General features: G+C 45.3%; 1 protein-coding gene and 1 pseudogene across 1 annotated transcript in view; one reads left to right on the top strand and one right to left on the bottom strand.

Annotated features, from left to right (window-relative positions):
* Positions 1-22,308, bottom strand: part of LOC145350493 (uncharacterized) — a 72,672-nt gene that overhangs the window by 5,274 nt on the left and 45,090 nt on the right. The window lies entirely within an intron of this gene.
* Positions 508-13,043, top strand: LOC145350680 (uncharacterized; annotated as a pseudogene).

Raw genomic sequence — 22,308 nt, 5'->3', positions numbered from 1 at the left:
ATATATGGCTGATGGCTATGTGACCTCCGTGCCATTTAAACCAAGCATTCTGGAATTTTCTGTCAGTAACTCCATTGGCCTGGTCTGATAATGTGATCGGTTTCTGGTTACACCATTGGCTGATTATTGCAGAACTTTCTGGAAGGTGAGGACATTCTGAGAATAAAGACACATGTTTATCTGTAATGATAAGGCAGGGATTAACCATCACAAGAATGCAATTGAAGAATATCTTCAGAGGAGGACCATGAGGGCAGAATCTTCATTGGGAATGGGCCTGGCCATTTTGTTCGAAATGGGTAGGATCTCTTTTCAGTTAAATCATTCGGGTTAATGTTCAGTTAAGAGTTGAAGTTTTGCAACTGTTGTAAGTTTGAGTTTGGTATCTAAAGTGCTAACTAAACTGAAGTTTGTTTCGGAGAATTTGAGTTAACGCCTGTCCTTGGTTTGTCACAGTAAATTAAATGACTGGAAAGAGTTTAAATTAATAAGATTGGGAAATTAATAATGGAAAATAAGGAGATGGCAGATGACCTGAACAGACATTTTGCATTGGTCTCCACTCGAGAGGATCAATGTAACATCTCAGAAATAGCTGTAAAAGAGGAAATGGAACAGTGGGAGGATTTCAAGAAAAATATAATCAGCAGGGAAGTGTTACTGGGAAAATTGTTGGAGTCGCAGGTTCAGCAACAGTAATATTTTTCATTTATTTAGCTGTAAAGGTAGTAAAGCCATTACAGGAGCGTTAAAACAGAATTAACTCTGAGACACTGAGGAGATGTATATAGATGATCTGGAGGAGGGAACCGAGTGTAGGGTGTCAAAATTTGCTGATGACACCAAGATTGGGGGAAAGGCAAATTGTGCGGAGGGTGTGGAGAGTCTGCAGAAGGATCTAGATAGGCTGGGCGAATGGGCCAGGAAATGGCAAATGGAATTTAATGTTGGCAAGTGTGAGGTGGTCCACTTTGGTAGGAAGAATGGTAGGAAGGACTATTACTTACGTGGCGAAAAACTGCAGCAGGCGACGGTGCAGAGGGACCTCGGGGTCCTTGTGCATGAGTCGCAAAAACCCAGCCTACAGGTGCAGCAGGTGGTCAGGAAGGCGAATGGGATGCTGGCCTTCATAGCGAGGGGGATTGAATATAAAAGTAGGGAGGTCTTGCTGCAGCTGTATAGGGCATTGGTGAGGCCGCAGCTGGAGTACTGTGTGCAGTTTTGGGCGCCGCACCTGCGCAAGGATATTTTGGCCTTGGAGGGAGTGCAGAGGAGGTTTACTAGGCTGATACCGGAGTTGAGGGGGTTGAGCTATGAGGAGAGGCTGAATAAACTAGGCTTGTACTCGTTAGAGTTTAGAAGAATGAGGGGAGATCTCATTGAGACGTATAAGATGATGAATGGGATGGATAGGATAGAGGTGGAGAGACTCTTCCCGCTCAAAAAAGACAGTAGGACTAGGGGGCACAGCCTCAAGATAAAGGGGGGGCGGTTTAGAACGGAGTTGAGGAGGAACTTATTCACTCAAAGGGTGGTGAATCTGTGGAATTCTCTGCCCGTTGAAGTGGTGGAGGCTGCCTCGCTAAATATTTTTAAGAAGCGGGTTGATGGGTTCTTGATAAGAGAGGGGATTAAGGGTTATGGGGAGAGGGCGGGAAAGTGGAACTGAGCCGCGACAGATCAGCCATGATCTTATTGAATGGCGGGGCAGGCTCGAAGGGCCAGATGGCCTACTCCTGCTCCTATTTCTTATGTTCTTACGTTCTTATGTTAGGGCAGACAGTCAAAACCAATGTAAGATCCTAAGAAATTGGAGCAGGAGTCAGTCCTTCAGCCCACTGGGTATAACTCCACCATTCAATAATATTATAGATGATTGAACGGCAATTTTAACTCCACTTCCCTGTCTGCTTCCCATAATCATTAACTTAATTATTGATCAAAAATCTGTTTAACTCAGCCTTGAATATATTCAGTGACCAACTCTCCCTCTCTCTCTGGAGAAGAGAATTCCAAAGATTAACAAGAAGATAGAAGGAGTTTCTCCTCACTCCATTTCCCCTAATCTCACACTCTGCCCCTCCTTCTCGATTCTCCCAAAAGGGGAAATGTTTTCTCAGAGCGCATCTCGTCAAAGCCCCTGAGAATCTGATGCTTCAATTAGATTATCCCATTCCTCTGAACTCTAACGAGGAGAGGCCCAGCTTGCACTCTCCGACCTTCAAGTTTGGAACATTTTGGAAACCACCAAAGGTTGACTAACAAAGAGTTATCTCCCATCACGTGATCTCTCATCTGTCCTGTCGCACCCCCAGCCCCACTCCACCAACTATTATTTTGATCTGTATATAAGTTGGGTGGTTCCTAAACCCGAGACACTACACTTGTAGTGTCCCTTCCACCTCCTCTAACCTAAAGGGGCTGAGTGAATATCAGGCAAGCTCTTTCTTTCCTTTTCTTGTTTTATCTGCAAGTTACCCAGAGGGGATGGCAGGGAAGGCAGTGCAATGTTCCTCCTACAGAATGTTCCAGGTGAGGGACGCCATCAGTGTCCCTGCTGATTTCACCTGTGGGAAGTGCACCCATCTCCAGCTCCTCAAAAACTGCATTCGGGAACTGGAGCTGGAGCTGGATGAACTTCGGATCATTCGGGAGGCAGAGGTGGTCATAGATAGAAGCCTCATGGATGCAGTTACTCCGAAGAATGAAGATAGATGGTGATGGTGAGAGGGGCTGGGAGGAAGCAGTCAGTACAGGGATCCCCTGTGGTCGTTCCCCTCAGCAACAAGTTACCGTGTTGAATGCTGTTGGGGGAGGAACGACCTACCATTGGTAAGCCAAGGTTATTGGATCTCCAGCACTGAATCCATCCCTGAGGCTCAGAAGGGAAGTGGGGAGAGCAGGAGAGCAATAGTTTTATTGGAGTCTCAATGGTTAGAGGGACAAATCGGAGGTTCTGTGTCAGTGAAAGAGACTCACGGATGGTATGTTGCCTCCCAGTTGCAAGGGTCCGTGACGTCTCAGACCGTGTTTTCAGGATCCTTAAGGGGGAAGGGGAACAGTCACAAGTCATGGTGCACATCAGTACCAATGACATAGGTAAGGGAAGGTACGGTGATTTAAAACAGGAATTTAGGGAAATAGGATGGAAGCTGAGAGCCAGGATAAAGCATGTGGTCATCTCTGGTTTGTTGCCGGTGCCACGTGCTAGTGAGTTGAGGAACAGGGAGAGAGTGCAGATTAACAAGTGGCTGCAGGGATGGTGTAGGAGAGAGGGTTTCATTGACATGGATAATTGGAGAACATTCTGGGGAAGGTGGGACTTGTACAAACAGGACGTTTTGCACCTGAACCAGAGGGGCACCAATATCCTGGGAGGGAAATTTGCTACGGCTCTTCGGGGTGGGGATGTGGTGGTGATTTAAACTAATTTGTCAGGGGGATGGGAAAATGAGCTGTAGTTCAAAAGCCAGTGTTAAGGGTAGTGAGGTACTGAGGAAGCTTCCATGGCCACAGGAGTGTACAGGCAGACAGGATAGTGGGTTGAAGTGTTTCCATTTCAATGTAAGGAGCACCCAGAATAAGGAAGGTGAACTTGGAGCTTGGATTGGTACTTGGGACTATGATGTGTGACCATTCCAGAGACATGGTTAGAACAGGGACAGGAATGGTTGTTGGCAGTTCCGGGGTTTCGATGTTTCAGTAATAGTGGGGAAGGTGGTAAAAGAGGTGGAGGAGCAGCATTGTTAATCAAGGATAGTTTAATGGCTGCTGAAAGGCATTTCGAGGGGCATCTGCTACTGAGGTAATATGGGCTGGAGTTAGAAATAGGAAAGGATCGGTCACGTTGTTAGGAGTTTTCTACAGGCCCCCAAATAGTAACAGAGATGTAGAGGAGGAAATGGCAAAGCAGATTATGGATAGGTGTGGAGGTCACAGGGTAGTTATCATGGGTGACTTTACCTTTCCAAATATTGATTGGAACCTTTATAGTTCGAACAGTTCAGATGGGGCAGTTTTTGTACAGTGTGTACAGGAGGGTTTCCTGACACAATATGTGGATAAGCCGGCAAGAGGTGGGGCCACATTGGACTTGGTACTGGGTAATGAACCGGGCCAAGTGTTAGATTTATTTGTGGAGAGCACATTGGAGATAGTGACCACAATTCGGTGTCCTTCATTATTGCAATGGAGAGGGATAGGGTCACACGGCAGGGCAGGGTTTATAATTTGGGGCAGGGGTAATTATGATGCCATTAGGCAAGAATTAGGGAGCATAAAATGGGAACAGAAACTGTCAGGTATGGGCACAAATGAAAAGTGGAGCTTGTTCAAGGAACCAATACTGCGTGTCCTTGATAGGTATGTCCCTGTCAGGCAGGGAGGAAATGGCCGAGTGAGGGAACCATGGTTCACAAAGGAGGTGGAATGTCTTGTCAAGAGGGAAAAGGAAGCGTATGTAAGGATGAGAAAACAAGGTTCAGTTGGGTCGCTTGAGGGTTACAAGGTAGCAAGGAATGAGTTGAGAAAAGGGCTTAGAGAGCTCGGAGGGGGCAGATAAATGAAAACCCCAAGGCTTTTTACTCTAATGTGAGAAACAAAAGAATGACCAGGGTCAGGTTAGGGCCAGTCAAGGATAGTCGTGGGAACTTGTGCATGGAGTCAGAAGAGATAGGAGAGGCGTTGAATGAATACTTTTCTTCAGTGTTCACTAAGGAGTGGGGCCATGTTTTTCAGGATGAGTGAGTGATACAGGATGGAGGAGGTAGATGTTCTGAGGTAAGATGTGTTCGCAATTTTAAAAAACCTGAAGGCTGAAAAGTCCCCTGGGCCAAATGGGATACATCCCAGGATAGGTTGGGTGGCATAGAATGAGATAGTGGAGCCTTTAGCTTTCATCTTTGGGACCTCAATGTCCACAGGGATTGTGCTAGAGGATTGGAAAGTGGTGAATGTTGTTCCTCTCTTCAAGAAAGGAAATAGGAATGTCCCTGGTAATTATAGGCCGGTTAGTCTTACTTTGGTGGTTGGTCAGTTAATGGAAAGGGTCCTGAGGGATAGGATTTATGATCATTTGCTAAGATGCAGCATAATCCGGGATACTCAGCATGGTTTTGTGAGGGGTCAGTCTTACCTCAGGAATTTGATTGAATTCTTTGAGGAGGTAACTAAGTATGTAGACAAAGGTAGAGCAGTTGATGTTGTATACACAGATCACTGACAGGAAAAACACAGACCAATAAGGTCATCACAGAAACAAAACAAAGGCTGAGTTTTATTTCTCGAGGGATAGGATTGAAAAGTAGTGACGTTTCACTGAGCTGTTATCAATCCTCACTTACTCACCATTTGGACCACAGTGTACATTTCTGGTCACTATTTTAGAAAGAAGATGGAGAAGCTTTGAAGAATGTACAAAGAGGATTCACAAAGATCACATCAGGACTGGATTTTATTCCCATCAGAAAAAGATAATTGGGCTGGGTTCTTTTCTCTTGTAAAGAGAAGACAAATGATTATTTGCAAATTCATTCACGGGATGTGGGTGTCACTGGCTGGGCCAGCATTTATTACCCATCACTAACTACCCTCCATCTCAGCAGGCATTGTTCAGATTCAACCACATTGCTGTGGCTCTGGAGTCACATGTAGGCCAGACCGGGTAAGGACGGCAGATTTCCTTCCCGAAAGGACATGAGTGATCTAATGGAGATGTTTAAAATGATGGAAGGTTTTGATAGCGTGACAGAGAGAGTCTCCATTTGTGGAGAAGAATGAAAAGAGAGAGCATCGATATCAGATAGTCACTAATCAATCCAATGGGAAATGGAGAAGAAAGATCTTTCCCCAGAGAGTGGTCAGAATGTGGAACTCACAGCAAGTGGCTCAAGTGTTCCGATGCAGCTGATGTCACTGCTGAACAAGTCAGAGGCCAGGGTGGAAGCTGGTTTGATGGATTTTTTATTTGGATCCATGGATGGAGCTGCTGAACAGAGTCACAGGACTGCCAATCAACTCTTAACAAAAGATCAAACATTTATTCAAGAAAAGATTGGCTATAGCACACTATTCCTTCACCCAGCTAGACTTTTACAGATATGTACAGATTGTTAGGGATAACACAAGTAACTAAATGCTATCTTAAACTGGAAAATACTGAGTAAGCGCACAGTCCATGTAAACCAAGGGAAAAGTTGTGGTCGGACATCCCACACTCTGAAACAAAATGACAGTGCCACCAAAACAATTTCTGTTGATTTCTCTTCCATTCTACCCCCCCAACCCAAACTCCTCCCCCGCCTCTTCTCCCATCAATCCACCAATGGTAATCACGCTGTGAGCCAATTGGCCTCACTGGTTCTCTGACTTTCACATGAGGATTTCCAACCACTGCTCTCAAAGAGCATGCCTTGGAATCTTCTCCCAAATGATGCTATTACTTCCTGTCATCACCAAGGATCCACCTCCAGGGTTTCAACCTCTCCTTCTAGTATTCCTCTGCCCAGGATTGCCACATACATTCTAGCTTCATGTTCCACACACTCTCTCAGATGCCCAACAGAACACAGCTGCTTCACAGGCTGCACTAACTTGTTACCAATCTTCCACAAGCTGGCATGCCCCAGGTCTGTACCCTGCAGCTCTGTCTTTAACTTGGAGCCTCTCTCTCTCTGCTCCTGACTTCACTGAACATAACCTTTTCACAAATTTCTGTTCTTCATTCCTTTATCTTCACAGTTTTCCTGGAACTCCATTCTGTCCCATTCCCTGGTCTTGAGGACTTTCTGTTCTGTAGCTTGGGGCTAGCTTTCTGTCACTGTGCATTGTCCCACATTTTCTAGCAGTTTCTGAGAGAGTTGCTTACTCCTGGGTTACTTTCTTTCAACTGAACTAACTGCTCTGAGTGTCTGTGTGTGGCCCCTGGTTACTGAGCAATTGCCTCTTTATTTAACCCTGTATTAGCTTTAACATTGTAAAACCATCATTACAATGCAGACATCTAAACCGTGATACTGACTTGCAAGCAACTTTGAAAAATGAAACTAAAATTGAAGATTTAACCCTTTTAGCACAAATACAGAATCACAGAATGAAGCTTAATTGAAGCGAGAACTTATTTCAAATCCCCACAAATACAAATATAAATGATTTAAAACCTGCTCCATTTCCTCATTGATGCGATTGGCATCGATAGAGTTATGGGAAAGTTAGTCAGCAAATAAGGAAGAGTGGTGGGATTTTTTTGATTCATTCACGGGAGATGGGCATCATTGGCTGGTCAGCATTTATTGTCCATCCCCAGTTGCCCTTGAGAAGGTGGTGGTGAGCTGCCTTCTTGAATCGCTGCAGTCCATGTTCTGTGGGTTGACCCTCAATGCCGTTAGGGAAGGAATTCCAGGATTGTGACCCAGCGACTGTGAAGGAACAGCGATATATTTCCAAGTCAGGATGGTGAGTGACTCGGAGGGGAACTTGCAGGTGGTGGTGTTCCCCTGTATCTGCTGCCCTTGTCCTTTCAGATGGAAGTGGTCGTGGGTTTGGAAGGTGCTGTTGAAGGATTTTTGGTGAATTGCTGTTGGGTGTTTTGTAGATGGTGCACACGGCTGCTACTGAGTGTCGCTGGTGGAGGGAGTGAATGTTTGTAGATGTGATGCCAATCAAGCGGGGCTGCTTTGTCCTGGATGGTTTCGAGCTTCTTGTGTGTTGTTGGAGCTGCACCAATCCAGGCAAGAGTGGAGTATTCCAGTACATTGCTGACTTGTGACATGTAATTAGTGAATAGGCTTTGGGGAGTCAGAAATTGTGTTACTATTTGTAAAATTCCCTCTCTCTGACCTGCTGTGGCGATCACAGTATTGATAAGGCCAGTCCAGTTCAGTGCCTGCTGAATGGTAACCTCCATGATGTTGATAGTTGGAGATTCAGTGATGGTGATGCCATTGAATGCCAAGGGGAGACGGTTAGAAGGTCTCTGGTTGGAGATGGACTTTGCCTGGCACCTGTGTGGTGGGAATGTTACTTACCAGCTGTCAGCCCAAGACTGAATGTTGTCCGGTTTTGCTACATATGGGCCCAGATTGTGTAGGCTTTGATGGGCTGAATGGCCTATTTCTGTGTGTATATTCTACACAGCTCTATGAAATCTGAGGTACACTGCTCACCTGGATTTTCTAATATAGTCGAGTATAAAACTACTGAGAGAAATAAACTCAAGCTAAAAATTAGAGTGATAATTAGGGAGATTGAAATCTGAAGTTTACTGTAATAAACACCATCTGGAATTTCTTCCAGCCCCACACAAACCTCCTCGATCCTATTGACCATCCGACCACACTTCTGGTGTCAGGAATCACCATGCGAATGGCTGCAGGGATGAGGAACTTCAGTTCTGAAGATAGATTGGAGAAATTGGGACTCTTCTCCTTGGGGAAGAGAACATTGAGAGGAGATTGAATCGAGATGTTCAAAATCAGGAGGAATCTGGACAGAGTGGATCGGGAGAAACTGTTCCCATTGCTGGAAGGATGGAGAAGCAGAGGACACAGATTTAAAGTAATTATCACAGGAAACAATGGCGACACGAGGAGAAACCTTTTGACCCAGCGACTGGGTAAGAGCTGGAATACACTGCCTGAGAGAGTGTGGTGGATGAAGGGTTAATCAAGGATTTCAAAGGGGAATTGGATCCTTATCTGAAAGGCAAATGTTGACAGGGCTACGGGGAAAAGGCAGGGGAGTGACATTTGGTGAATTACGTGGGGAAATGGGGAAAGATGCAAGGTAGAATTGGGGAAGTGGGGAGAATGTGAGGATAAGGAGTTGATCAATGAAATAAGGACACTGTTTTAAACATGTTCCTGTTGGTCCCGATGCCCCTGCTCTCAGAATGGGATCATCTGAAACATTATCTTCTCCAGTTCATGAATGACGAGTTTGTTTATTGCCTGTTCAAACAAAATTAAAAATACTTCAGTTTCCAAAATTAATCCTGCAGCAAATGTGAGAATAAAGGATCATTTCCCATCCTCTGATGAGGTTCTCCAGGTTGTAATTCCGTTATTAATGACTACAAACTCTAAGACTCTATCTCCAGCCTGAGCTGAGTGAGTTGATCCCAGATGGAATGGGAGTCGGGGCTACAGTTGGTCTTAACACTGAGGGGATAGGAAGTGAAATTGTTCAGTATTCCCACTCCACATATTGGGAACCATGGTGTGAAATGTGTGTGTGCGTGTTACTGAATGTATGTGTGTAAGTACATGTGTGTTTGTGGATGTTTGTGTGTCTATGTGCATTTGTGAGTGTGTGTCTATTTGTATGTATTCAGGTCCAGGTGTATATGTGTACTTGTATTTGTGATATATCACACACAGCATTCAGTGTGTTAGCCCACGGGGTTAATAATGGTCCATTGCCACCCTGGACTCACAGCTCTCTGTCAATTCTATGCAGAGATGTGGTTCAGGGTTCATTCTGAGTGAAAGTTTCCCTCAGTTTCACCATTGATACAAAACAGGACATTCCAATGTTGTGACGGTTACGTGGATTATCCATGGTAAATTGCCCCTTAGTGTCCAAGGATGTGTCGGTCAGCTGGATAATCCATTGTAAAATGCTCCTTAGTGTTCAAAGATGTAAAGGTTAGACATGTGTGATTGGCCATGGTAAATGCACAGTGTTACAGGAACAGGGCTGATGGAAGGGCATGGGTGAGATGTTCTTTCAGACAGTCATGCTGACTCGATGGGCTGAATGGCCTCTTTCTGCACTGGAGGGATTCTAAGGTTCTAAATCAGCTGCTTTTCCTGAACCTTGGTGAAATGGAATAGAAACATACCTTTCAGGTCACTGTATATAGACTCAGGTCTTTGCTGTAATGCCTAACAGAATATAGAGACATGTTAGAGATTGTGATCTAGTAACATGTGCACAATGAGAAGCTTATTTGGAATATTTTTACATTCTAATAACATTCCCTTCAAGGTGAAAGTAATTTCTTTGACTCTATTTGGATGGACAGCTTCCTGAATTCCTATGTGTTGGCTCAGTGGAAGCAAGCTTGAATTTGAGGCTGATTGTGGCTTCAAACCCCAGTCTCGAGATTTGATTCTAGAACCCAGGCTGCCTTTTCTGTGCAGTACCGAGGGAGTGCTGCAGTGTCAGAAGGGCAGTCTTTTGGCCGAGGTGTTAGACCGAGGCCCTCTGTCAGGTGGATGTGCTGAATCTCACAGCACGACTTTGAAGCAATGCCTTCACTCAAAGGGTTGTGAATCTTTGGAACTCGCTACCCCAGAGGGTGTGGGTGCTCCATCGATGAGAGAATTTTAGGCTGGAATGGACAGATTTTAGGTCTCTCTGGGAATTAAGTGGTTTGAGGAATGGCTGGGACAGTGGATGTGAGGGGGAAGATTGGCCTTGGTTGTGTTGACTAGTGGAGCAGGCTGGAGGGGGCGCAGTGAATCCTTACCCCATATTTACGATTTAATATTCTAAAAGCAGCAGAGCTCTCCCTGTGTTCTTGCTGTGTTCCAATTGTTTCCTTTCTATCCTAAACAGCAATGACTGCACGTCCAAAGCTCTTCACTCGGTGTAAAGGATTTTGAGGTGTTTGGAGGTTGTGAGAGGAGGAATATTAATGAAGGGTTCTCACTCTCTCTGAGAACTGTGGGACACAGAGACTGGCCACAGCTTTGTGAGGTTGACAGTGATCATGGAGACAGAGGATTGGGAATGAGAGCAGAGAGTCTGTGCTGCTCCAGGGGGAGATAATGAGGTTTGTCCCTGTGGTCTGGGGAGGAGGGGGTGATGGTGTGAGGCTGGGATTGGACGGGAATGAGATTGGAAAGTGGAGATAGTAATTCACCAACACACTCAGCCAATGACATGAGAATCCAGTGGGAAATCCAACATGATTGGATATTTGTTCAGTCACCCAGCCCATTCCCATTGCTTGTGATTGGTGGATAGACTTGTCAATACAATGCTTGGGACCAATGAGATCGCAGAAAGTGGAAAACTTTGAGCATGTGGTGAATGTTGATCCTCAGACATATCCCAGTGCATTGTGGAGAGAGATATTTACCATGTACGTTGAGTTCAAGTCTGCTGGAGAATCTTCCAATTTCTGTAACAAGATGTAAACTGTAAAGATTAGATCAAGGTATTATTGTAAAAATGGGAAAGTAATAAATGCTGATGGCAAATGGTCAGGAATTATAATCTGGAGACATTTATATTTCCATGAATCTGCTGATTTCTGAAACACTTTAATTCAGCAAGCGGTAAAGTACATGTGGTGACTGTCCCTTTAAAGGGAACACAGCAGCAGAGGGTCACCTGCCTTGAGGCACTGATTGAGACAGAGAGTGGGTCATCACCCCACGGGCTGGAGTCCTACCTTCCACAGAGACAGTCTGACGATGTGTAGGGACTGGGACAGCCGGGGGATTGCCGGCCTCTGCACAGTGTTAAACAACAGATGAAATCACTGACAACAAATTGGAAAAAAGTTGTAAAATTGACAGAATGAAGTGAAGAAGAAGGAGAATTTAATGAGACAATAGAGAATAAACTGAGTTCCATAGAAGGCAACTTGGAAATAAGAACAGGTTCAGTGAAGAATTGAATCAGGAGAATGAGAGCTTGAAGAAGGAAGCTTGACAATGAGAGATTAACTGAAGAGGTAAAAACATTGAAATTGATGCAGAATCAGCAATTCAGACAGAGAAAGAAACTGAGATGACTCCCAGAACAAGATTGCTGAAACTGTCCCGCAAACGGAAAAGCAGCAAGCCTGTATGGAACAGTTCCATGCAAGGTTATATTTGGAGCTGTACATAGTTAAAGCCGACCAATAACAGTAATTGTGTTTGGACACACAAGCCTCAAGATCTCATCAATGAACCGTCAGGAAACGTTTTTGAACCTGTAAGCACCAAAGTACCCGATTGGCCTGTTACAGACAAACTGATGTGTCTGTGGAAGCGAGTTGTGATGAAGTGCCTGTGCCAGAAGAGGGAGTGGTTATTGTAGCTCCTGTTAATGTCCATTGTGTGGAAGTATCTCAGACTACAGAGATACACCGTTCTACACAATACAGAAAACCCCTCAGAGACTGGATTTATAATTGTCCAACTCTAGTGTATAATGTTTCATTACAATTTGGTCTTGAGTAACTGAGTTGTTGAAGATGGAATAAAAGAGTGAAATGGGGGGAATGTGGTGACTGTCCCTTTAAGGACAACACAGCAGAAGTGGTTGACCTGATTTGAGGAACCAATGAGCACAGAGAGTGGGGAATCACCCCACGGGCTGGAATCCTACCTTCCACAGAGACAGTCTGAAGACATTGAGGGACTGGGACAGCCGGGGGATTGCCGGTCTCTGCACAGTGTTTCCCAATGAATAAACTCCCTTTGTGTTCCTGTAAAGAAAAGGCAACTCGTGGAAAGACTACTTGGGCTTGAGCACGAGGGGGGCAAGGCTGGGGGCGAGGGGGGGCAAGGCTGGGGGCGAGGGGGGGGCAAGGCTGGGGGCGAGGGGGGCACCAGGACGCGCTGCGGGCCAGCGGGCTGGAGGGGGCTTCGCCGACTTCAGCCCCTCCTCGGCGGCGGCGAGCTGCAGCAACAGCAGCGGGCCGACAGAGAGAGGGAGCCCGGCCACTGGAACCGGCTGGATGTGATCATGATGGACAACAAGAGCCACCTGCAACTGGCCCACTGTCACCACCAGCAGCAGCAGCAACAACAGCACCACCCTCCACCACCCCCTCCTCCTCCTGTTCAGCAGTGAGCCGGCAGGGCCAAGGCAGAGCTGCAGATCTGTGTCTCCTGCCGGAACAACAACGAGTCGCTCACCCTGTCCACCACCCACATCCTGAAGAGCCCCGACGGCCGGGTGCTGTGCCCCATCCTCAGGCGCTACACATGCCCCCTGTGCGGTGCCAACGGAGACACACCATCAAACACTGCCCACTCTCCAAGCTGCTGCCCACTATCCCTAAACTGAAGACCAGAAACTGCGTTAGCAAGAGGGTCCTTTAATGAAAAAAAAACCCAACCCTGAAAAGGCATTGTGAGCCCAAATATCCCCTTCCAGGCTTCCTAGACTAATAATAAATACGTGGACATTGAGATTATACTGAGTCTGGGAATACACGTTTTATAGTGACTGAATATACACTCTTTGTCTGAATGTGTTGACAATCTAATGTTGCTGGTTGAATATCTATAGCCCAGGAATCTACCTCAGTTATACAAATATATAGTTTATGGAATTCAGAGAACGCCATAATTTTTTTTTGTTGTTTTTTTCGAATCCACTACGTGCGTTTCGTTTTTTGGAAAATTTAAGGTAATCTTTAACAGTGATATTATATATTGTAGAGGATGTATTTTGATTTTTTTCCCCTGAATGTTAACGTTTGCTTTTTTTTACAAAAGTGAGATGAAAAGCAGATCTGAAGATTACTAATGAGTAACTGCGTTTAAACAACAGTCCGGGGAGCCAATAAATTTTCAGTTTTTGCAGCAGCTATTGTGTGTTTTTGCTTTTCGATGAACTGGTGTGGAAAGAGGCGAATTAATGTCGCACTCAGACCTGGAGCGCCTTCTTGTGGGCAACAGTTGAGCTGTGGAGTGTTCTTGTGGGTAACAGGAGCACACTTTAAATCCCAGTTAACCAGAATGGGAATAAACCCTTGTTTTGTGTGTAGTTGATGTTTTGGTGATCACACTTCTTAAACATAGCTGGCCAGACTTTAATTTGATCTTTGTTTGTAGCCGAGCCAACGTCTACTTATAGTATTTCCAGAACCTGATTTATTTACAGTGGAACTTGCTATCCGAGTGAAAGCGCCGACACGTTTGTGTCTCTCCTCCTCCTCCCACCCCGCCAAACTTAAGTCGCTGCTGTGATCATGATTTAAGAGATCTCACTGGCTATGGATGCATGGTTTAAATTACTGCCATCCACTTCCCTAAGTGAAATGGAATTCATTTTATTTCGAGGTTTGTGATGATCGATTTCTGGAGAAAAGACATTGGATGGATGTGGCGCTTACTTTTTGTTTTTGGAAGTTGGAGCAAGGGCTGATCGTTGGAAAAGCTCTAGTTTTGGGAGATGGATAGTTAGGCAGATTTTCATTTATATAGCAGCCCTACAACCACCAAAACGGCGATGAAGTATTTTTGATTTGTAGTCAAATTGTTGTAGGAAATGAGGCCGGCAATTTGCATACAGTAATGTGATAACCAAATAATCTGTTTTTTTGCGTGATGGTTATTGAGGGTCAGGACACCAGCGACAGCACTCCTTATTCTTCCAAGACAAGGTCGTGGGATCTTTTGCATCCCACCTGAATACCACATCTGAAAAGCAGCACCTCCAACAAACTGCTTTGGTACAAAGTGTCAGGAATGAATCGTGTGCGTTAACTCCTGGGTGGGACTTGAACGTGGAACTTCATGACTCGGGGCAAGAGCGCTCACCACGGAACTCAATGTGGGCATTGCGACCACAACCAACTCCAATTTACATCAATGAGCTGAATTCAGGAACGCAAAACTGGTCAAATTCGCCGAGGTCATAAAACTAGGAAATGCAACGGGTTTGGAAGAGGCAGTTCAGATCAGATAAATGGGATAAAATCTGTAAGGGGGCATTTTGAGCAGCTGGAATATAAAGGACTGTGCAGAGGGAGGAACAGACAACGCTTACTCTGACAGGGACTGAAATAACTACGGCTGAAGTTCAGAGATTCTTCCTTTTGACGTGTGCAACAAGCAATAAAGCCAATAGATCATTGAATTCGATCTTAAAGTGGTCAAAAAGTTAATAACTGCTCGATAGAATATAGAGAGAAAATCTTGGAAACATTCAAGAAACCAAGAGATGCAACAATGGAGGATCTGGGGATGTTTTTGATGCATAAATTGAGATGAATGGTTTTCTTTATCGGAACTATTATTTGAAAAATTGAGATTTTTGAACCAATTTTTGAAGTTTTCAAAGAAGTCAAATATTCAACAACAACTAACGTTAAGGATTCTAAAAAAAAATCCATCTGTCCCTCTGAGCCTCCAGTGTCCTGCCATTCATTAATGCTGGCCTAACCAGCGACACCCACATCCCGTGAAAGCAATCTCATCTCTCTTTCACACATCTCCAATTCTCACTTTGATACAACGGGAGGGAGAGCCTTCCCTATACTGAGGGTGCATTGTGGGTCGGAATGGAGTTCCTCGAGAGAAGCAGAGGTCAGGCAGCAGCCAGGAGAAGGACAGAGTACAGGAGAATCTGACCAACCTATTCCCAATAGTTCCTCATGAGTGAGGGGGGTGTCTCTGCATGATGGTGTGTGTGTGTGTGTGTGTGTCATTGAGTCACAGTAGTTTGCAGCATGGAATCAAGCCCTTTGCCTTAACTTGTCCATACTACCCAGTTTTTACCACTGAACTAGTCCCAATTGTCTTTGTTTAGCCCAATCCCTCTATACCCATCTTACCTATCATGTGGAGTTGCCGGCGTTGGACTGGAGTGAGGGTGCTTATGTGTGTGTGTGTGAGTGGGTTGTTTATGTGAGGGGGTGCATGGGTGTGAGCGTAGAGTGTGTGTGAGGCTGTGTTTGAGGGTGTGTGTGAGAGGATGTGTGTGTGAGGGTGTAAGTGGGGGTTTGTGTGTGGGTCTGATGAAGTTGTATGTGAGTGTATGTGGGTGTGTGTGTGTGAAGGGGAGTGTGAGGGGAATTCTAAAGGGGTGTGTGTGTGTGAGGGGGTGTGTATGTGGTGGAATGGGAACATTCCTCCCCAGGTTGAAGTTAACTTTCGGAGTTAATGATAACTCGAGTTTCCTGCAGTTTCTTCGGAAATTGGTTCACACAAACCCAAGGATTTGGAAAAGATGCCGCCACATTCTTCAAAAAGAATTGAAAAGTGCTTCTGCTGACAGACAGGTGGTGTGGGGAACTCAGTGCAGGTTGTTCTCACTCTCCTGTCTGTAACACTGCAATGATTTGTCATTCTTACAGTAATATGGATGGTTCTCCTGTGGAGTACAATGTACTGCCTATTTTGGAAGCAGTTTGCAAAGCTGAAGTATGAAAAATACAGTAAAACACAACAGCTGGACGACATTTCCTTACCAAGGCAGAAGAAGCTGCTCCTCGTTTGCTGCGCTGGGTTTGATCTAAAAGGAAACACAACGATGTTACTTCCGAATAGATCCACGGAAAGATGGAGCTTTTTAAACTTGGAATGAGAGCGATTGAAAAATGCCCGTGTCACCTTGGGCAGTTTTCTCAGAGTGAAGCTAATGGGGGAGATGGGGATTATTCTCCATCAGCTGCACTGTCTTCAAAAACTCATCATCCAAATCAGAATCTCACACAACAAGAGGAGGCCATTCGCCCCATTCAGCCTGTACTAGCTCATTAATAGAGCCATTGTGCTTCATCCCACATTCCTGCTTTTTATTCACAATCCTGGAATTTCTCATCCTCCAGCACTTGTCCAACTCTCTTTTCCCATTATTTCTGGAATCAGCTTCCACCACATTCCCAGCTCGAGTATTCCACATCCCGACAACTCTCATTTCTCCCCATCTGCCCTCTAGATCTTTACCCAGTGATTTGAAATCGATGATCGCTGGTTACTGATCCGTTCACCAGAGGGAATAGATTTTCTTTCGATCAAAACCTCACCATCTTTAAACTCTTTACTGGGTCAGATCTGAACCTTCTCTATCCCGAGGAATCCCTCTGTGAACGGACAATGTGCTCCATCTACAAAGGCATGATCACTACATGCTGGTGACACAGAGGAGGCTGTTCCTTTCTGGAAGTTTCTATCTCTTTGGAGCCACTGGCTGCAGCATTGCCAGACTGAGGGGGTGTTTCACAGTGCAGCGACAAGGCTGGGGGCAGCCTCCTGCCATCTTCATTCTGTAGGATGTAGATTTACAACCTTTAACAGGAAATTCTGTCAGTCAGACAATGAATTGGTCAAATCATTAGCAAGTTAATTACATCACAAAACTATCAACATCAAAGGGACATCTGGGATTGAGAGTAATTCCTGCCAAACTTTGCAATAATGATTGAATTAGTTTACTTACTATCCACTGTTGCGGACACAGGGTTCTGGTCTCCATCAGGAACCCTAAAGAAATGCCACACATTAGCTTCATTGAGGCTTTACCACAGAACAGCGCTGTAATATTCACACTCTGGGTGGAGATGCAGTTTAGATTTTTCAACATGGATTTCCCATCTGAGTTTTTTATGGAAGATTTCACGGATGAACAAGATCGATCGATTCATTCCCTAAATAAACAGAACTTGCTCTAGCAATAACACAAAGAATTTGACCAAAATCAGAAGGCATGCTGGGAAGCTTGATCAGGATGGGTAAATATGATTGGATTGTTTCCTTGTGGGGAGGGTAATGGCTGAAGTAGGCTGCTTACACAGAGTGTCCATTCGAACTGTTCTCACTTGGTCTGAGCATCATGAGTGACTGTGCAGCGAGCGAGACACAGGCATGAAACCAGCGCTCTGATCGAGTTCATTAGGTGGGCTTGGTGGGGAATTATCCAGCACTTATATCCTGAGGGTGATGTTTCGTACTTTAAATGTTCAAACCTTCCTGACTCTCAGCAGCAGTTAGGTGCCTGTTGGTCAGTGCTGGAGTCAGTGTGATGCTGTGACAGTTGGAGATGACTGGCAGCAGTTGAGTATCTGGACATGTGTGGCTCTCATCAGTAGCAGGTCACTCCCCGTGAACTGTACACTACAAGGGAAAAGTTACTCCTCACTAAAAGCAGCAAGTTATAAAATAGTGCCCCTGTCCAGTTACAGCAACAGACACAAGACGAATCATATTTACCTTGGTGTGGAGTTCCTTGCTGAACAGAACCTCTTTCTCACAAGATAACCTGTGAGCGGAGCAACGCAGAACAAGACAACCAAGGACAGAATGATAGCCAGGCTGAACACAACGGGATCTGAAATCCAGGGATTATTGTCGCATGATTCTTCTGTAAAACATCAGAATGTTACACACACTACAGCTTCAGTTTGAATAATGTACATCGACCGGAATGGAAATAAAATCAGACAGAACCTGTTTCTGTCAGTTTCTTCTGATTACATTCAGGTAAAATTGTCCCTTTGATACGTGGCAAGTTAACAGCCTGGAATGAAAGGCCAGTGCCACAGAATGGCTCCTTCCACTATCATTGTTGCCTTTTTTTATGGATCTGAAACAAGTCCAAAGATCAGTCGTACAGCAGGTCAGAGACCCCTGATCCAATGGCAGTTTGCACCAATACCAAAGAATCGCAGGGAAACATTCAAAACAATCCCAGAACTTCCAAACGCTTGAGGACGTGAATAATTTGCCGGGTGTTAGCGATGGAAAGATGGTAGGAGTGGAGGGCCTGAATGACATTTTTGTTACTTGAGAGGCAGTGCTCAAAAGACTGGAGGGACTGATTGTGGAGAAGTCCCCAGGACCGGATGGAATGCATCCAAGGGTTCTGAAAGAAATGGCGGAGGTTATAGTGGATGCCTTGGTGATTGTTTTCCAAACATCGCTGGATTCCGGGGAAGTGACGGAAGATTGGAAAACGGCTAATGTTACACCGTTGTTTAAGAAGGGTGGCAGGCAAAAGGCAGGGAAATATAGGCTGGTTTGTTTAACATCTGTTGTAAGTAAAATGTCAGAATCCGTGATCAAGGAGAAAATAGCAAGGCATCTTGAGGAGAATTGTTTGATCAAGCAGACACCGCACGGTTTCATTAAGGGGAAGTCATGTCTGACAAATTTATTGGAGTTCTATGAGGATGTGTCTAGGGTGGTGGATAGAGGAGAGCCGGTGGATGTGGTGTTTCTTGATTTTCAGAAGGCGTTTGATAAAGTGCCGCACAAGAGGTTATTACAGAAGGTCAGGGGGCATGGAGTTGGGGGTAGGGTGTTAGCGTGGATAGGGGATTGGCTGTCAAATAGGAGGCAGAGAGTGGGGGTCAATGGGTGCTATTCGGATTGGCGGTTGGTGACTAGTGGAGTGCCCCAGGGGTCGGTGCTGGGACCACAGCTATTTACCATTTATATAGATGATCTGGAGGAGGGAACCGAGTGTATGGTGTCGAAATTTGCTGATGACACCAAGGTTGGTGGAACGGCAAATTGCGCGGAGGGTGTGGAAAGTCTGCAGAAGGATCTGGATACGCTGGGCGAATGAGCCAGGAACTGGCAAATGGAATTTAATGTTGGCAAGTGTGAAGTTGTCCACTTTGGTAGGAATAATGGTAGGAAGGACTATTACTTACATGGCAAAAAACTGCAGCATGCGACGGTGCAGAGGGACATAAGAACATAAGAAATAGGAGCAGGAGTAGGCCATCTAGCCCTTCGAGCCTGCCCCGCCATTCAATAGGATCATGGCTGATCTGTCGTGGCTCATTTCCACTTTCCCGCCCTCTCCCCATAACCCTTAATCCCCTCACTTATCAAAAACCCATCAACCCGCGTCTTTAGCGAGGGGTCCTTGTGCATGAGTCGCAAAAATCCAGCCTGCAGGTGCAGCAGGTGGTCAGGAAGGCGAATGGGATGCTGGCCTTCATAGCGAGGGGGATTGAATATAAAAGTAGGGAGGTCTTGCTGCAGCTGTATAGAGCACTGGTGAGGCCGCAGCTGGAGTACTGTGTGCAGTTTTGGTCGCCGCACTTACGCAAGGATATTTTGGTCTTGGAGGGAGTGCAGAGGAGGTTTACTTGGCTGATACCGGAGTTGAGGGGGTTGAACTATGAGGAGAGGCTGAATAAACTAGGCTTGTACTCGTTAGAGTTCAGAAGAATGAGGGGAGACCTCATTGAGACATATAAGATGATGAATGGGATGGATAGGATAGAGGTGGAGAGGCTCTTCCCGCTCAGAAAGGACAGTAGGACTAGGGGGCACAGCCTCACTATTAGGGGGGGCGGTTTTGAATGGAGTTGAGGAGGAACTTCTTCACTCAAAGGGTGGTGAATCTCTGGAATTCTCTGCCCGTTGAAGTGGTGGAGGCTGCCTCGCTAAATATTTTGAAGACACGGGTTGATGGGTTTTTGATAGAGAGGGGATTAAGGGTTATGGGGTGAGGGCGGGAAGGTGGAACTGAGCCACGACAGATCAGCCATGATCTTATTGAATGGCGGGGCAGGCTCGAAGGGCTAGGTGGCCTACTCCTGCTACTTATTCTGATATTCTTATGTTCTTATGTTTGTGTGAAGTTGGGAGGATGAGGAATGATCCGCCTTCCCCTGCCTGTCCACACTCACCAAACCTCACTCACTCAGCAACCATCTCTCCAGTGCTGCACCCAGAGGGATGTGGATGCTCCATTGTTAAATACATTTAAGGCTGGAATAGAGAGATTTTGCTCTGTCGGGGAATTCAGAGATACGGTGACAGAGAGACGGGGTTTAACTGGAGTTGGCAGACGCACCTCTGCAATTTCAACCCCAGGAATTAAACTTGAAGTTAGGTACATTTCTTCCATCGACAATGTGCTGAAGTTAGTATTGATTTGGAACCTACATTGTCTGTCTAAAATATAACAAAAGGATGCTGATGCTATCTAAAGGTCGGTGTAATTAAAAAAGGCCCAGATAGAGTGGACGTTGTGAGGATGTTTCTACTGGTGGGAGAGACTGGAACTCGAGGGCACAACCTCAGAGTGAAGGAACACTCCTTTAAAACTGAGATGAGAAGGAATTTCTTCAGCCAGAGAGTGGGGAATCTGTGGAACTCATTGCCACACAGGGTTGTGGAGTCCAGGTCATTGAGTGTCTTTAAGACAGAAATAGACAGGTTTTTGATCAGTAAGGGGATCTGGAATTATGAGGAGAAGGCCGGAGAATGTGGATAAAAATCCTATCAGCCATGATTAAATGGGAAAGCAGACTCGATGGGCCGAGTGGCCTAATTCTGCTCCTATATCTGATGGTCTTATGGCCGTACGGTGAGCAGGCAGCGAATGGAGTTGCAGCCCAAGATCAGCCATCATTTGTAGTGGAGTTCCCCAGGGCTGAGTGCTGGGATCTTGCTTTTCCTCAGATACATGAATGACCGAGACCTTAGCGTACAGAGCACAATTTCAACATTTATGGGTGATCTGAAACATGAGAACATTGGAAACTGTGAGGAATATCGTTTGGAAATTCAATAGGACAGAGACAAAATGTTAGAGTGGGCAGACAGGTGGCAGATAAAGTTCGACACGGAGAAATGTGAGGAGATACATGTCGGTGGGAAGAACATAAAGAGACAATGTAAATAAGGGTTACAAATCTAAAGGGGACGCAGAAACAGAGGCAGCTGAGTGTGTGAATGTATAATTCATTGAAGCTGACAGGACAGGTGGAGAGAGCAGTTAATAAAGCACACAGTCTCCTGGGCTTTGGAGAAGGATTGTAGAAATTCGGACTGATTTCCATGGGGAGAAGGTGGAGAGGAGATTTGAACCATAGAACCATAGGACACTGCAGCACAGAAAGAGGCCCTTCATTTTTCTGCTTCAACCCACTGACCTGTACCTGGACCATGTCCCTCCACACCCGCCTCATCCATGTACCTGTCCAAGTTTTTCTTAAGTTTTAAAAGTGACCCCACATTTACCACTGGCAGCTCATTCCACACTCCCACCACTCTCTGTGTGAAGATGCCCTCCTAATATTCCCTTTAAACTTTTCCCCCTTCACCCATTTCCTCTAAACCTTTCACCCTTAACCCACGTCCTCTAGTTTTTTTCTCCCCTAGCCTCAGTGGAAAAAGCCTGCTTGCATTCACTCGATCTATACCCATTATAATTTTATACACCTCTGTCAAATCTCCCCTCATTCTTCTACGCTCCAGGAAATAAAATCCTAACCTTTTCAACCTTTCTCTGTAACTCAGTTTCTCAAGTTCTGGCAACATCCTTGTAAACCTTCTCTGCACTCTTTCATTCTTTTTAATGTCATTCCTGTAATTAGGTGACTAAAACTGCACATAATACTCTAAATTCAGCCTCACCAATGTCTGATACAACCTCACCACAACATTCCAACTCTTATACTCAATACTTTGATTTATAAAGGCCAATGTAGCAAAAGCTCTCTTTATGACCCCCATCTACCTGTGACATCACTTTTAGTGAATTATGTACCTGTATTCCCAGATCCCTCTGTTCTACTACACTCTTCAGTGTCCTACCATTTACCTTGTATGTTCTACCTTGATTTCTTCTTCCAAAGTGTAATACCTCACACTTGTCTGCGTTAAATCCCTC

The sequence above is a fragment of the Carcharhinus amblyrhynchos genome, chromosome 12 (genome assembly GCF_965287045.1).
Source record: "Carcharhinus amblyrhynchos chromosome 12, sCarAmb.v2.hapA, whole genome shotgun sequence".
Classification (NCBI taxonomy): Eukaryota; Metazoa; Chordata; class Chondrichthyes; order Carcharhiniformes; family Carcharhinidae; genus Carcharhinus; species Carcharhinus amblyrhynchos.
This window is presented reverse-complemented; position numbering and strand designations above follow the sequence as displayed.